Source organism: Bos indicus x Bos taurus, chromosome 5 (assembly GCF_003369695.1).
Source record: "Bos indicus x Bos taurus breed Angus x Brahman F1 hybrid chromosome 5, Bos_hybrid_MaternalHap_v2.0, whole genome shotgun sequence".
NCBI lineage: Eukaryota > Metazoa > Chordata > Mammalia > Artiodactyla > Bovidae > Bos > Bos indicus x Bos taurus.
The window spans coordinates 56,242,819-56,258,112 of NC_040080.1; the positions used below are offsets into that span (position 1 = coordinate 56,242,819).

General features: G+C 39.3%; 1 protein-coding gene and 1 pseudogene across 14 annotated transcripts in view; one reads left to right on the forward strand and one right to left on the reverse strand.

The window, feature by feature from the left end:
- Positions 1-15,294, forward strand: part of ANKS1B (ankyrin repeat and sterile alpha motif domain containing 1B) — a 1,175,033-nt gene that overhangs the window by 42,257 nt on the left and 1,117,482 nt on the right. The window lies entirely within an intron of this gene.
- On the reverse strand, positions 10,223-13,778 carry LOC113892764 (annotated as a pseudogene).

A 15,294-nucleotide genomic window follows, 5' to 3' on the forward strand; every position in this document is an offset into this window, starting at 1 on the left:
TAATGACCTATAATGGAAAAGACTTTGAAAAACAATGTATATATAAAGCTGAATCACTTTGCCATACACATGGATTTAATACAACTTTGTATATTAGTCATACTTCAATTTAAAAAAATGTTAAAAAAAAAAGAGTGCCACAGTCTTACAAATCATAATCACATACAGGTAATCACTTACCTCCTATCACCTTTCCCAAATTGTTTGAATTAGATACAAGTCCCTGCTCATACTCAAGGGCAGGATTACTAAGAGTTAGGGATCATGGAGTGTCTGCTATAAAAGGGAAAAGAAAACTGGATTATCTTGCCCTCAGGATTTTCTTTTGACCTATTATAAATAACCTGAAGGCAGGATTCATGGTTGATTCATTCTGAATCTTTTGGTCTTCCCCATCACCTACCTACTAGATAGTGTTTTATATTTAGTCGGGACTTGGTTGGTACTTGTAGGCTTAATTAATTATTATCCTATAAAGCTGCTATCAAAGAAAGTGGATTCCCTTGTACTTGGCTTGACAGTCTGACTCTTTGAAAGTTGAAAGCCATTGTTTATGAACTGAGACTGTTAAAATTTTAATTATTTCTAGCAAAGTCTATTTTGTCATCTCTTCCATTAAACAGTAATTTTAAATAAATCCCTCCTTCTCAGAAAACAGCTATACTAGTGCTGTATTTAAAGCTGAATACAGATTACCTTGTTAACTCAATATAGCAATGGTAATAGTTGTCTGAAAAAGATCTTGAATCTTATGCCACATTGTTATGAGAGACTAACAGCTATATAAGGTGTTCCTTCTTTTCATAGTGTTTTGTTTCTTTGTCTGTCAACATAATGTTTTCTTTCCAGATCAGCAGGCAAAACTAGCAAGTGCTTTTTATTTTTGTCTGTGAGAAAAATTATGAGCTGCCAGATCAAAGGAAAAGCATTTCTAACTCTGAGACTTGTGCTTCTAAAGAATCATATTCAGCATTGTAGAAATATTAATTATGTGTATACTTAATATCCATATGGCCCTAGGCAGACATTTTGCAAAGCCGTGTCATTTGCAGTTCTTTTTCCTTGAATAGATAAGGTGGAAGCTAGATAACTATAGAATGCCAACAAACAGTTTTATAGCATGAACTAACACACAAGGTCAGAAAAATAAAGTCCAACGATGAGGGGGAAATATGCAACAAAGATTTTGGGTCTTTGTGGAATGAGGGAAGACCTTAGTAAGTCAATATGAATCTAATAGTAACAGAGAAACTAGGCAGGAGTACAATATATGATAATCAGAGGGAGGGATGGTTCATGTTGAATGTGAAAGAGAGGCAAATATTCCCACTTGTTAAATACAACCACATAGTAAACGGTACCATGAATAACCAAAGAAGACACAGTTACCAAATGTGGTGAGGTCCTCAGATGCAGCCGTAATTATGCATATATGTTAGGAGGGAAAACTATTTAGATGAATTTTGGTATAGTTCTGAAGAGATTTTATTTTTATCTTTTGTTACCATCTGTGCTAGGCAGAGTCTAAGATGACCTCCAAGATTCTTATTCTCTGGTGTGCTTGTTTGGTATGGTCCTCTTTAGTGGCTCCTCTATAATCCTTTTCATTTGAATTTGGGCAGAACTTGTGAATATGTTGAGTCATCACACCTGTGATTAGGTTACAACTCAGTCCACTTTAATAAAAAACCTGGCCTGATCCAATAAGGTGAGCTTTTAAAAGGATTTTTCCTGCAGTTCAAGAAATTCAATACTTGGTAGCATTAGAGGGCCTACTGAGGGGACCATGTGGTGAGGAATTGGGGGTGACATCAAGGGGCTGAGTGTGGCTTCTGGCTGACAACCAGCAAGAGAATGGAGGTCAGTCTTAACAATGGCAAGGAACTGAGTTCTGAAACAACCAGTGATCTTGGAGGAGGATCCCACACTCTAGATGAAACCATAGCCCTGATAGACACTGATTTCAGCCTAGTGAGATCCTGACCAGAGGACCCGGCTAACCCAGACTCCTTACCACAGGAACTGTGAGATGATAGATCTGTGTTGATTTAAGCTGCTAACCATGGAGTAATTTTTATTTAGTCATAGAAAAGAGTATGGCACCTTATATATAGGGTACATATCTATGTTAACACTTTTCTAAACATGCTCCATCTCTTTCCAGCTTTGTTTCTATACTCAGGTATTCTCTTCCTTGGAATGATTTCTGTTATAAAACTGTTCTAGCCTTCATTTATGGCCCATCTCATGTGCCATCGCCTTGTTTACAGTTTTTCTATCTGTGTAGATGAAAGCCATCTCTTTGTCCCCTGAATCTGTAGTGTTCTTTGTATCTTTGTCATGTCACTTACATATTTTAATTGTATAAGAATTATTTGTATTCATGGTTTATGCTTTTTGTTTTAAATTTGTTTTTTGATTTGAATAGGAAATACATATTTTCAAATATTCCAAATATTTGAAAAGAATATTTCAAAATATTCTTTTGAAAGAATGTATGATGAAAAGTGTTTTTAGTCCAGTTCACTAGTCCCCTAGTCCTTTGGTTCAGAGGTAACCTTTCTTTTCAGTTTTTGATGTATCTTTCTGTAGAGTTTCTATACATCAGTTCAGTTCAGTTCAGTCTCTCAGTTGTGTTCGACTCTTTGCGACCCCATGGACCGCAGCACACCAGGCCTCCCTGTCCATCACCAACTTCCAGAGTTTACCCAAACTCATGTCCATTGAGTCAGTGATGCCATCCAACCATCTCATCTTCTGTTGTTCCCTTCTCCTCCCATCTTCAGTCTTTTCCAACATTAGGGTCTTTTCAAATGAGTGAGCTCTTTGCATCAGGTGACCAAAGTATTGGAGTTTCAGCTTCAACATCACTTGTTCCAATGAACACCCAGGACTGATCTCCTTTAGGATGGACTGGTTGGATCTCCTTGTAGTCCAAGGGACTCTCAAGAGTCTTCTCCAACACCACAGTTCAAAAGCATCAATTCTTCTGTGCTCAGGTTTCTTTATAGTCCAACTCTTACATCCATACATGACTACTGGAAAAACCATAGCCTTGGCTAGATGGACCTTTGTTGACAAAGTAATGTCTCTGCTTTTTAATATGCTGTCTAGGTTGGTCATAGTTTTCCTTCCAAGGAGTAAGCATCTTTTAATTTCATGGCTGCAGTCAACCATCTGCAGTGATTTTGAGCCCCCAAAAATAAAGTCAGCCACTGTTTCCCCATCTATTTGCCATGAATTGATGGGACCAGATGCCATGATCTTCGTTTTCTGAATGTTGAGCTTTAAGCCAACTTTTTCACTCTCCTCTTTCACTTTCATCAAGAGGCTCTTTAGTTCTTCTTCACTTTCTGCCTTAAGGGTGGTGTCATCTGCATATCTGAGGTTATTGATATTTCTCCCGGCAATCTTGATTCCAGCTTGTGCTTCATTCAGGCCAGCGTTTCTCATGATGTACTCTGCATATAAGTTAAATAAGCAGGGTGACAGTATACAGCCTTGACGTACTCCTTTTCCTATTTGGAGACAATCTGTTGTTCCGTTTCCAGTTCTAACTGTTGCTTCCTGACCTGCATACAGATTTCTCAAGAGGCAGGTCAGGTGGTCTAGTATTCCCATTTCTTTAAGAATTTTCCACAGTTTGTTGTGACCTATAGAGTCAAAGGCTTTGGCATAGTCAATAAAGCAGAAATGTATGTTTTTCTGGAACTTTTTTGCTTTTTTGATGATCCAGTGGATATTGGCAGTTTGATTTCTCGTTCCTCTGCCTTTACTAAATCCAGCTTGAACATCTGGAAGTTCATGGTTCACGTATTGCTGAAGCCTGTCTTAGAAAATTATGAGCATTACTTTACTAGCGTGTGAGATGAGTGCAATTGTGTAGCAGTTTGAGCATTCTTTGGCATTGCCTTTCTTTGGGATTAGAGTGAAAACTGACCTTTTTCAGTCCTGTGGCCACTGCTGAGTTTTCCAGATTGGCTGGCATATTGAGTGCAGCATCATCTTTTAGGATTTGAAATACCTCAACTGGAATTCCATCACCTCTGCTAGCTTTGTTCATAGTGATGTTTCCTAAGGCCCACTTGACTTCACATTCCAGGATGTCTGGCTATAGGTGAGTGGTCACACCATCATGATTATCTGGGTCATGAAAATCTTATTTGTACAGTTCTTCTGTGTATTCTTGCCACCTCTTCTTAATATCTTCTGCTTCTGTTAGGTCCATACCATTTCTGTTCTTTATTGAGCCCATCTTTGCATGAAATGTTCCCTTGATATCTCTAATTTTCTTGAAGAGATCTCTAGTCTTCCCCATTCTATTGTTTTCCTCTATTTCTTTGCACTGATCACTGAGGAAGACTTTTTTTTTAATCTCTCCTTGCTATTCTTTGGAACTCTGCATTCAGATGCTTATATCTTTCCTTTTATCCTTTGCTTTTTGCTTCTCTTCTTTTCACAGCTATTTGTAAGGCCTCCCCAGACAGCCATTTTGCTTTTCTTTAATTTCTTTTTCTTGGGGATGGTCTTGATCCCTGTCTTCTGTGCAATGTCACGAACCTCTGTCCATAGTTCATCAAGCACTCCTATCAGATCTAGTCCCTTAAATCTATTTCTCACATAGACAAGTATATTTGTATATATGACTTCCTTCCTATCTATACAAAACTAGCATAATATTTATCCTCTCAGTTTATCCTCTCTTCTTCATTGTGAGATGTATGAAGAATCCATGTCTTTTTCTTTGTTATATTAATCTTCTGAGATACCTTAGTATTTAAGACCTCCTGATTCTAATCTTTCCCATCAAACCTTTCATTGATGTTATTTATATTAACTCAGATTTCATTTTGACAGACTGTTTGATTAAAATGTTTTCCTTAAAATGGACTCAGAACCTTTCTTAACATTTCACTGTTAGGGTGCCAAAATACCAGAGACTTGTAACTTTAAAACATGTTTATTGGGGACTGACTTCCTTGGTGGTCCTGTGGCTAAGACTCCATGCTCTGAATGCAGAGGGCCCGGGTTCCATAGCTGGTTAGGGAACTAGATCTCACATTCTGCATATAAGACCCAGCACAGCCAAAAAAAAAAAAAGTTATATTTATTTGATTAGAGGAATCACATGGGTAAGTATTTCTGAATAGGATATTATTATTAGCGGATACACCCTTTCTACCTTCTCTGGTAATTCTTTTGCTACTTTCTTGACAGAGTGGTTATTCTGTGAGGTCTTATGGGGTATGGAATTGGGAACACTGCATTAGGATCAAGGGTTTTCAGTTTATATAAGAATTTGTGAAAATGTAGTTCTTTGAACTGAACTGAACTTTGTTATTAGTTCTTATGATGCTATTGGGCAAGTGAAGCTAATAATATTTTCTGCATTTTGAAAAAGTTAAAACACCAAAAAACCTAACTTTTCTAAGTGATACACATGACTCTGGAGCCTTATATTTTGTTAAAGCTTTTACTAACTTATTTACTTCTTAACATCTAGTTGTCTTAATTACCTCATTAAAAGTATTAACTCTTTCCATGCTTCCTTTTCCTCTCTTACCTCAGTGTATCCAATTCCCTTTCCTAATTGGTGAAATTCGAATGAGTGAAAAAGAAAAGTTACCTGGAACTATAATCCTGATGGGATTTAAAACCCCTCATGACTAAGTTCTTATCAAGTTTGTTTTTAAAGTGCATTATGTGTGTTTCCTTCTTTCTCATGCTGTCTTTATTCACAGTTGTGCTGCTTAACACATCATTCAGGAAAATACATACAATGAGATTAGATAAACCAGCTATTAAAACCATTATTAGCAACTTTAGAAATTAGTGAATAAAGACTGAGTATCAAAGATTATGTGTTTATCTCTGAATTTTAGTTATGAAAGCCATCATTTTTCCTATGTAATAGGATAACATTGATTTTATTGAATAAAAATTTGGGGACTAGTTTATTTCCATATGACTTGTGTATTAATGGTTCATAATAAATGTGCCCTCTATAATAAGGATTCCGTGATTTGTAACAAAATAATAAATTTCAGCCTTCCTCCAAATGAGTTTAAGAAAATACTAAACTTAAAACTTTGTTTTATAAGTTATAAATACCAAAATGATATTTATTGATGACCCCATTTTATAAGTATTATGGTTTTCCTGAAAGTTTCACTGATCACAACACTTTATAGAATTTTGTATTACTGTATTATATTTTTTAATATAACATTTTTAATGCTATAACATTAAAAGCTCCAGATAACATGGAGCTCATTATGGTTTTTAATTGTGCTTTCTAATTTAAAAAGTCCCTTATAAACATGAGCAAAGAGAGAGTATTCCTGGGTAACCTTTGCATTTTAAGTAGCCTCAGTGTTAGTGATGTTTTTAGGGCAAATATTGAACACATGTAATATTTTGAATAATATCAATTTATGAAAGTTTATCAATTTATCCAGTGATTATAGAAACCACTTGAAGTTAACTTGTTCAATTATGTAAATTTCCATAATGATTTGCACACAATAGGGGTGGCTCAGAGGGTAAAGTGTCTCCCTGCAATGCAGGTGACCCAGGTTTGATCCCTGGGTCTGGAAGATCCCCTGGAGAAGGAAGTGGCAAACCATTCTGGTATTCTTGCCTGGAAAACCCCAGGACATAGATTTTGGACAGAGAAATCTGGTAGGCTATATAGTCCATGGGGTTGCAAAGAGTCGGACATGACTGAGTGACTTCACTTTCTTTTCACTTTCCTGGCTCCAACCAACTGAAACCTAATTCAGATCAGTTTAGGCCAAAAAGAGACTTTATTTACTAATGTGACTGAGATTGAGAGGCAAGGTGAGGCTAAACTTAAGGAATGAATGGGACAAGGGAGTTGGGTATTATCAGCAGGGCCCTTTTTTCAGCTCTAGCTTTTGCTTCTGTGTGTTTACTTTGTTCTCTTAGGCCTGATTACTGTGCATGGCTGATGGTAAAAAGGGACTTTAGTCAACTCTCTTTCAGTTTCTAAATTGAAAAAAAAATCTCATTTGTATGTGTAGCTTTTTATTGTCTCAGCTTGAATCAGATGTCCCTCCTTTCCCATTGGCCAAGCAACAGTGTCCTAGAGGATAGAAAGGATTTTCAAGAAGATGCCAGTTTATATTCTAACTACATAATTAGAGATGGGGTAGGAATATTTCCAGTAGGTTGTGCGGTGGGGATTGGGGGACATGGGGAAAGGGGATGATAATCCCAATACCTTTTGAGATGGGGAAGAAAGGGAAAGGTTTGGAGAATGTATAGCTGTTTAGGAGAGATGCTTTAGCAAGAGTCAATAGGAGATCATTTGAATTCTGTATTAGTCAGGGTTCTCCATAGTAACAAAATCAGTAGCATGATACACAGACACACACACACACACACACACACATACAGACACGGTGGTTTAGTTGCAAAATCATGTCTAACTCTTGTGACCCCATGGACCCTCCTCTGTGCATGGGATTCTCCAGGCAAGAATACTGGAGTGGGTTGCCATTTCCTTCTCCAGGGAATATTCCCCACCCAGGGATCAAACCTGCATCTCCTGCACTGCAGGTGGATTTTTTACTGCTGAGCCACCAGGAAAGCCCACATATATGCATAGTAAATATAAATATAAGGAATTGGCTCACATGATCAAGGAGGCTAAGTCCCAAAATATGTAAGGTGAATTGACAAGCTGAGGACTCAGGAGAGCTGCTGGTGTAGTTCCAGTGTGAAGATCAGTAGGCTTGACCCAGGAAGAGTCAGTGTTTCTGCTTCAGTCAAAAGCAGAAAAAAACTGATGTTCCTGTTTGAAGGCAGGCAAGCAGGAGAAATTCTGTCTTACCTGGGCGAAGGCCAACCCTTTTGTTTTATTCAGGCCTTCAACTGATTGGATGATGCCTACCCATATTAAGGAGGGCAATCTGCTTTACTCAGTCTACTGATTTACATGTTAATCTCATTCAAAAGCATCCTCATAGAAACACCCAGAATAATGTTTGACCAAATCTCTGGGCACCCCATGCACAGTGAAGGTGACACATACAGTGAAACATCACAAGGTGCTACATGGTAGAATACGGGTTGGGCTGTGTTTTGTACTAAATAGTTCTAATATAGAGCAAGTTTAGATTATACTGATAAGCATTAGATATATAAATTGGCAAGCCTTGTTGTTCTGAATGTTTTTCATTTTTATTATAGCCAAAACATAGTAACACTTTATCATCCTATAAAATGGGAAGATATTTGGAATGCGAAATGGAGTATATAAACAACCAATCTTACGATAAATGAAACTGGAGTCTACTGGCCTAAATACCTGCTTAAAAGCCATCCATGTAGATATGGGATATAAATCTTCAAAAAAAAGAGAATACATCTATTGAGGAACTTCCTTGGTGGTCCAGTGGCTAAGACTCCATGCTGCCAATGCAGGGGACAGAGTTCAGTCCTTGGTCTGAGAACTAGATCCCAGTAAGCCACAACTAAGAGTTTGCTTGCTTCAACTTAAGATACTACATTCAGTTAAGTTCAGTTCAGTTGCCCAGTCGTGTCTGACTCTTTGTGACCCCATGGACTGTAGCACGCCAGGCTTCCTTGTCCATCACCAACTCCCGGAGCTTGCTCAAACTCATGTCCATTGAGTTGGTGATGCCATCCAACCGTCTCATCCTCTGTCATCCCCTTCTCCTCCTGCCTTCAATCTTTGCCAGCTTCAGGGTCTTTTCTAAGGAGTCAGTTCTTTGCATCAGGTGGCTAAAGTATTGGAGTTTCATCTTTAGCATCAGTCCTTCCAATGAACATTCTGATTTCCTTCAGGATTGACTGGTTAATCTCCTTGCAGTCCAAGGGGCTCTCAAGAGTCTTCTCCAACACCACAGTTCAAAAGCATCAGTTCTTTGGCGCTCAGCTCTTTATAGTCCAGCTCTCACATCCATACATGACTACTGGCAAAACCATAGCTTTGATTAGATGGACGTTTGTCAGCAAAGTAATGTCTGTGCTTTTTAATATGCTGTCTAGGTTGGTCATAGCTTTTCTTTCAAGGTCCTACGCTGCAACTAAATTTTCTCCCAAGATCCTGCATGCCACAGCTAAAAAAGATTTTGCATCCCGCAATAAAGATTGACAATCCTGGAACATGCCAGAGTTAGGACCTTGTGGAGCCAAATAAATACATAAATATATAGATATTAAAAAATACATCTATTGAGTTAAAGAAGTAGCTGAGAATTTCTTTGAATGTTAGATATGGTTAGGGAGTATTTCAGTTTGTAAAAAATTAAAGTCAGCTTTAATTTAATTGGGAGAAAAGGGTGGCTGTTAGGTGAGAATTATGTTATTAACTTTGTACTGAAGTGAAGTGAAGTGAAGTGAGGTCGCTCAGTCGTGTCCGACTCTTTGCAACCCCATGGACTGTAGCCCACCAGGCTCCTATGTCCATGGGATTCTCCAGGCAAGAATACTGGAGTGGGTTGCCATTTCCTTCTCCAGGAGATCTTCCCGACTCAGGGATCGAACCCACGTCTCCAGCATTGCAGGCAGACGCTTTAACCTCTGAGCCACCAAGGAAAAAAACTTCCATTTTATTGTATTCAATGGGTAAAATCAATTTATTTGAAACAATTTACCTTTTCTTTTGCAATAAAAATTTTTAATTAGGTTATGTACATTGGTTTTTCAGTCATAATGCTGTTGCACACTTAATAGATGTAATGTAAGCATAACTTTTATATACACTGAAAAATGAAATAATTCATGTAACTCATTTCACTGTTGTGGTTTGGAATTGAATATCTCTGAGGTGTACCTGTGAATGCTGTAGGCTTTGCAGGTCATGTCTCTCTTGTAGATGCTTGATTCTGCCATAGATCATATGTAAATGAATGGGTGTGGCTATTCCAGTAAAACTTTATTTATAGAAGGAGGTGGGCCAAATGCCATAGTTTACAGATCCTTATCTGGTCTAGTGCTCTCAGGCTAGCAGAGAAAAGAGGAGGGGAGGGCTGGATGGCAGATTGACCTAAGGTGCCTGGTTCAGAGGGGTCCACTTACAGGGCTATGCAGCTTTCACACCTTTGCCATGGGACAGACAGGTTTGTGGATACCTAAAATGACTACTGCCAGCCTTGTTGCATGGCACAGAAGGAGCAGGTCAGCTCACCAGGCTCAAGGCTCTTTCCCTCAGCAACTTTGGGATCCCACTTAGCTCGCCTTTTTCTGTGCTCTTGCGTCTTCTAAGTCAGAATGTCTCCAGTAAGAGATCGGCCCCCAAATTTCTCATCCCTCCTCTTGTGAAGGACAGGTGGCTGACATGGTGACCAGTTGGCTGTGGTGGCTCTGGGATCACTGAAGTTCTGTGTTTCTATTTCTCTGTTAGGTATAGACCTAACATTCTCCAGTACATGTAACCCCAAACCTAGTTGTGTGGGGAAATGTAGATGGGACTGCTTACATAAGCATGGCCCACCCTCATCAATAGCTGGCCTGGGCCCAGGGCTCCTGGGGAGTGACTCCTGCTGTGAGAGCTCCCTGGGTACATGTGGCCCTTGGGCTGTGTACTCGCATTCTTCTTTAAAGCTGCTCTGGGCTGGGCTTGCAGACTGTCTGCTTCCTCTGTTTTGACATGTGACACAACAGGCTGTGAATCATTGTTCTTGGCAGGGAGGGCAGGTCAAGGCAAGCTGACAGTACTGGGGAATGAAGCAGAGTTTATACTGGTCCCATGGGACCCCATAGTAGGAACATTCTGACACTAAGTCACTGTTGAAAGATAAGACCTGATGCTCATCGAAAGCAACCAGCTTCCCTATGTAAAAGCCATCAGGTAACTCCTCCAGGTACTTGTGGACCACCCGTGAGCTGGAACACTCCTTGCACACTCCCTTAGCATTGAGGTTGACTGAACCCCACTCACAACAGATGCCACAGTGCAATACATCAGCACCCTCTTTTTGAAAAGTTCTAGATTTTCATCAAAGTAGCTGGGGAAGTAACTGAATTTCCTGTTGTCTGGGGCTAAGCAGCCCTAGAATTGTCCTATATTGCTTTCATAGGAGTTTTTGCAGTCCAATAAGATTGTATCACTTTCTTCTTGATTTTCCTGAGACAGAAACTTTTCTACTTTGTGAAGTTCACCTAGGGATAAATGGGTTCCAGTCTTCTTGTAGGAGGTCTTATTGGGACTGATCCCCATGGGCACAATTTCTTCAAACTCACCAACACACAGTTCTGGAAAATAGCAAACTCTTCCTTTGCTGGTCTTAAAATTGTCCTTACACATGTAATCCTCACACAGTGGGCAGTAAAGCATCACTTCTATGTAGAGTCTGGTGGCTAATCTGCTTCCACCAACTGTCCCATTCATTCCTTCCATAGCAAAACAAACTAGTAGTGGCTCTCCAGAGTCCCATGATGAGGATTCTCAATCACATCCGGGCTCCTTGAGAAAGAGGTGAAGCCTCTTTCTGGGCTTGCCTGTGAAGTGCAGGTGCTGACACAGAGCTGTCTGCCAGGCACAGACCCAGTCAGGATCCTTCAGGTCACAGTAGCGGTAATAAAGTAGCAAGTTCCCCTTCATCATTGCCCCCGGTCATTCATCAGCTCATCAGGGCTAAAGCAGCCTATATCAGGGAGCCAGGCAGACACTTCATGGTTATGGGTAAGGTTCTCTATGAAAAGGTTCCTTTTATCTGCAGACTCAAGACTCATGGAGGTGCTCAGTGTCACAGCCAGCTGCTTTAAAGCAAGTGGTTTGGAAAACCTCATCAGCATGTTGTGTTGCCACATGTCTGTGGATGCTGATTGGGTCTGTTAGCAGTTGCTGATTCCACCATTTTTCTTTACATTTAAAAGGAGGTACTAGAACTTCTTTAGTTTTGACAAAGGGGCAAATGCCTTTTTCTTTGCAAATGAGTATTTCTTTTTGTAATGACATCTAACTGCTTTGAGTCTGCTACTGGGGTTGATAAGACCTGTGTCTTTCAAATCCAGGTCTGAAAACCTTAAAACACAGGCCTGCAGGTCATTTCCTTGGTCTGGTGGAGTGAAAGAAGGCATCTGGTTTGGTTTCATCAGTGGGCAGATTTCTTTCAGTTAACTATGTCCTCACTCTGGAAGTTAGGCCATTGACCTACCTCTTAATGGGCTGATCAACCTTGCCCCTTCAGGATACTCTTAAAGCTTAACATTGTGTCATCAAGCACAGGAGAAATATTTATAGAATCTAGCCCCAACATGACAAAGCAGGACAGAGAAGAGAGGATTTGGAGCTGAGATACAATAACTTGATAACTAGCACACCCCAGATCTAGTGTTTGTTTTGATTTTGGTGCTTAGGATTCCTGGACCGTGTGTAGATAGTATAAATTTAAAGCTGAAAGTCTTGAGGGTAGGTTATAGTCAAGAATTCTCAGGAAGACTTTTTTCATTTTTCCCAGAGCCCAGGCTGAAGCACATTTCTTTTCATCTTGTATGCTAATGTAAGGTATCAGCTTTCTACAGAGATTTGGATCTCATCTGGTCAAAGGCTGTAAAAACCCAATCCCATTGGTTACCTAACTGGAAAACCTTTCCAAGGTAAATTGCAGGTAAGCTCTTGAGCTTATTGCTCTGGTTTGCAGTTTCATTTTTTTTAGGGATTTCTTTCACATTCTCTTGAGCTCCTAACTACACTTTTCTATCCATACAGGGTTTTATTTATTTGCTTTGTCTTATTTCTGTGCCAGTGTAAGCCTTCCTTCAACCACTCTCCCATCCTTTGTCATCACCTTCAAAGACATCTATTTTAGGTGTTGAGGATACAACAAAAGAGACATATCCCAATGTTCTCATGGAGCTCATCTTTTAAAGGGGAAATAAAAATAGATAACATATTACTCTATTAGGTGATGATAAGTGTTATGAATAAGAGTGAGGTAGGATAAAGAAATAAAGTAATGAAGATGCTGTTTCATAGAGGTCAGGTTAGGCCTTGCTGATAGGATGTTGGTTGTTGTTTAGTCGCTCAGTTGTGTCCAGCTGTTTTGCAATCCCAGAGTATTGGTAGTGTAATGTCAAATTCTGTAAGTGTTAATTATACATTTGTATAATGAGCAGTTCATATTGATGTCCTAAGTAATGTTAACTCATAAACTGAGCTAAGAGATTGGATATTGCTTCAATAACTCAAATATTAATATGTTTTTAAAAGATAATGGGGAAATATCCTGAGGACAATTCCTTGAGTACTGTCAGTCTTTAATATCTCCTATTATAAATGTTGCCAGTGTTGAATAATAAATGATCTATAAGATAATACACTATGCAGTGTTTTGACATGCATTATAAACTCATCATCTTTTCCAGACTCTGTTGCTCCTCCTGTATTCACTGCCTCTGTTAATGGTGCATCACCATCCATCTTGTTGTTCATGCCATTAGTTTGCTGTTTCCCCATTCAGCATGCATTTAAGTACCTGCTTGTGTTATTAGATGCTGAGAATCAGGGCAGGTAAACTAGAATGAGGTAAGTGAGGTACTTGCCTTGGGTAGAAAATTTAACAGGATGTGAAAAAACCCTCGGTAATCATGCCTTGGGTAGAAAATTTAACAGGATGCAAAAAAACCCTTGGTAATCATGATAAATACTATTTTAATGCAATGTTTTAAAAAAATCAATGTATGCAAAAAATCCATAATGAAGGGATTCAGATATGTCGTTGTTTCCATTAAGTGATTCAGTCATTTCCAACTCTGTTGCGACCCTATGGACTGTAGCCCAGCCAGGCTCCTCTGTCCATGGGATTTTCTAGGCAAGAATACTGGAGTGGCTTGCCATTTCCTTCTCCAGGGGATCTTCCCGAGCCAGGGATCAAACTCTTGTCTCCATGTCTCCTGCATTACAGGTGGGATTCTTTACTGCTGAGCCACTGGGAAGCCCAGATTCAGCTTTGCCATAACATAAGCCCAAAAGTGAGTGCCTCATTTTCCAAACCTAAGCTCTGCCTCTGCTGACCATGTAATGGGAATACGTCATAGTGTCTGCCCATAAAGAGTTTATCAGTAGGAGGGGAGAGATGTGACTAAAGTACAAAAACAAAAGTCCACTAAGGTAGAAATAAAATAGGGATTCAAAGAAGAAGTTTCTTCAAAGGGGATGTAGGGATTAGGAAAGAACCTGGGTTGTCCTAGACGTCTTTCTTCCTTGTGCTATGAGTTAAGTCGCTCAGTTGTGTCTGACTCTGCGACCCCATGGACTATAGCCCACCAGCCTCCTCTTCCTTGTTTTACCAAATTTTGACTTCCTTTCAAAAATCCCTTTTGAATATATCTTTTATTTTTCTCCAAACCCTCTCCTATTTAAAATCCTTTAATAATTATCAATCACCTTCGTTATAAAAGCCTAAAAGGTATCCAAAACATTTAATGATCTCAGCTTTACCTTTATCTTGGCATTCTCCCTGGATTCAGACTTATACTCTGTCTGGTTCTCCAAATGGCTGTGTGTGTGCCATTTCCTCTTCTTGGGAAGTCATTGCTTCTTTTCTCCTCACAACTAAATTCTGTTTATACTTTAGCACTCAGCACAGACATTGCCTTCCCAGGGGCTGTGGTTTACATGTATGTGTCTTTGGTGCCTAACACAGGCAGTTAATATTTGTAAATATCTAGATCGTCCTTGGTGAAAAAGAGTTCACACTTTTGTGCCCATGCACATAACTTCCATCCTGGCCACCATGTTTGCTCTATAAGCATCAACATGGTTAAGGACAGAGGCTGTCTGATAATAAGATGGATCATGTTTTCCACCAAGATGCTCATTTACACTTTGTGTCTACTCTGTGTACTCCTATAGCATCATCTGCATGCTTCTTTTACAGACCTCTTTGTGTCTGATTATCCATTATTGCTCCTTCCAGGCTCCTGATCAATTAGCAGAGTTATTAGCCATTGACCAGTAATTCATATATATCCTTACCTCAAACCACTTCTCTCTCATACAAAGATGATGAACCTCTGCCTGATGTTGGAATTTTCTTTCACTCCTGTCCTTTAGAATAGTGATACTCAGACTGACCATGTGAAGGACTTTTTGTTTTGAGTCATCATGATTGATCATTTTGTAAAATATAAAATCACACACTTGGTTTTTGCAATAATATAAAGTTATGACCAACCTATATAGCATATTGAAAAGCAGAGATATTACCTTGCCAATAAAGGTCCGTCTAGTCAAGGCTATGGTTTTTCCTGTGGTCATGTATCGATGTGAGAGTTGGACTGTGAAGAAAGGTGAGCGCC